At 42.7% G+C, this 2,176-nt stretch overlaps 1 non-coding gene across 1 annotated transcript; it reads left to right on the plus strand.

Moving 5' to 3' along the window:
- Positions 1-1,569: 1,569 nt before the first annotated feature.
- LOC112719223 (small nucleolar RNA R71) lies at positions 1,570-1,677 on the plus strand. Its single transcript, XR_003161533.1, has one exon. It is a non-coding gene; the product is annotated as a small nucleolar RNA R71 (small nucleolar RNA).
- Positions 1,678-2,176: the final 499 nt, after the last annotated feature.

Raw genomic sequence — 2,176 nt, forward strand, 5'->3', positions numbered from 1 at the left:
CTGTGGGGGCTCTGTTTGGCTCTGTTTTGAGAGAAGCTCTTCATGCTTCCTCTCCATGATGACAGAGGGATATCCTTGGGCCTTAAACACCAAGGATTCTTTATTCACTTGAATGATCAACTCTCCTCTATCAACATCAATCACAGCCCTTGCTGTGGCTAGGAAGGGTCTGCCAAGGATGATGGATTCATCCATGCACTTCCCAGTCTCTAGGACTATGAAATCAGTAGGGATGTAATGGTCTTCAACTTTAACCAGAACATCCTCTACAAGTCCATGGGCTTGTTTTCTTGAGTTGTCTACCATCTCTAGTGAAATTTTTACAGCTTGTACCTCAGAGATCCCTAACTTCTCCATTACAGAGAGAGGCATGAGGTTTACACTTGACCCTAAGTCACACAAGGCCTTCTTGAAGGTCATGGTGCCTATGGTACAAGGTATTGAAAACTTCCCAGGATCCTGTCTCTTTTGAGGCAGTTTCTGCCTAGACAAGTCATACAGTTCTTTGGTGAGCAAAGGGGATTCATCCTCCCAAGTCTCATTTCCAAATAACTTGTCATTTAGTTTCATGATTGCTCCAAGGTATTTAGCAACTTGCTCTTCAGTGACATACTCATCCTCTTCAGAGGAAGAATACTCATCAGAGCTCATGAATGGCAGAAGTAAGTTCAATGGAATCTCTATGGTCTCAGTTTGAGCCTCAGATTCCCATGGTTCCTCATTGGGGAACTCATTGGAGGCCAGTGGACGTCCAGTGAGGCCTTCCTCAGTGGCGTTCACTGCCTCTCCTTCCTCCCAAAATTCGGCCATGTTGATGGCCTTGCACTCTCCTTTTGGATTTTCTTCTGTATTGCTTGGGAGAGTACTAGGAGGGAGTTCAGTAATTTTCTTGCTCAGCTGACCCACTTGTGCCTCCAAATTTCTAATGGAGGATCTTGTTTCAGTCATAAAACTTTGAGTGGTTTTGATCAGATCAGAGACCATGGTTGCTAAGTCAGAGTTATTCTGCTTAGAACTCTCTGTCTGTTGCTGAGAAGATGATGGAAAAGGCTTGCTATTGCTAAACCTGTTTCTTCCACCATTATTGTTGTTGAAACCTTGTTGGGGTCTCTGTTGATCCTTCCATGAAAAATTTGGATGATTTCTCCATGAAGGATTATAGGTGTTTCCATAGGGTTCTCCCATGTAATTCACCTCTTCCATTGAAGGGTTCTCAGGATCATAAGCTTCTTCCTCATATGAAGCCTCCTTAGTACTGCTTGGTGCATTTTGCATTCCAGACAGACTTTGAGAAATCATATTGACTTGTTGAGTCAATATTTTATTCTGAGCCAATATGGCATTCAGAGTGTCAATCTCAAGAATTCCTTTCTTCTGACTAGTCCCATTGTTCACAGGATTTCTTTCAGAAGTGTACATGAATTGGTTATTTGCAACCATTTCAATCAGTTCTTGAGCTTCAGTAGGCGTCTTCTTCAGATGAAGAGATCCTCCTGCAGAGCTATCCAAAGACATCTTGGATAGTTCAGAGAGACCATCATAGAAAATACCTATGATGCTCCATTCAGAAAGCATATCAGAAGGACACTTTCTGATTAATTGTTTGTATCTTTCCCAAGCTTCATAGAGGGATTCTCCTTCCTTCTGTCTGAAGGTTTGGACTTCCACTCTAAGCTTACTCAATTTTTGAGGTGGAAAGAACTTTGCCAAGAAGGCATTGACTAGCTTTTCCCAAGAGTCCAGGCTTTCTTTAGGTTGAGAGTCCAACCATGTTCTAGCTCTGTCTCTTACAGCAAAAGGGAATAGCATAAGTCTGTAGACCTCAGGGTCAACCCCATTAGTCTTGACAGTGTCATAGATTTGCAAGAACTCAGCTAAGAACTGATGAGGATCTTCCGATGGAAGTCCATGGAACTTGCAATTCTATTGCATTAGAGAAACTAATTGAGGCTTAAGCTCAAAGTTGTTTGCTCCAATGGCAGGGATAGAGATGCTTCTCCCATAAAAATTGGGAGTAGGTGCAGTAAAGTCACCCAGCACCTTCCTTGCATTGTTGGCATTGTTGTTTTCGGCTGCCATGTGTTCTTCTTCTTTGAAGAATTCGGTCAGGTCCTCTAAAGAGAGTTGTGCTTTGGCTTCTCTTAGCTTTCTCTTCAAGGTCCTTTCAGGTTCAGGA

The sequence above is a fragment of the Arachis hypogaea genome, chromosome 10 (assembly GCF_003086295.3).
Source record: "Arachis hypogaea cultivar Tifrunner chromosome 10, arahy.Tifrunner.gnm2.J5K5, whole genome shotgun sequence".
Taxonomy (NCBI): Eukaryota; Viridiplantae; Streptophyta; class Magnoliopsida; order Fabales; family Fabaceae; genus Arachis; species Arachis hypogaea.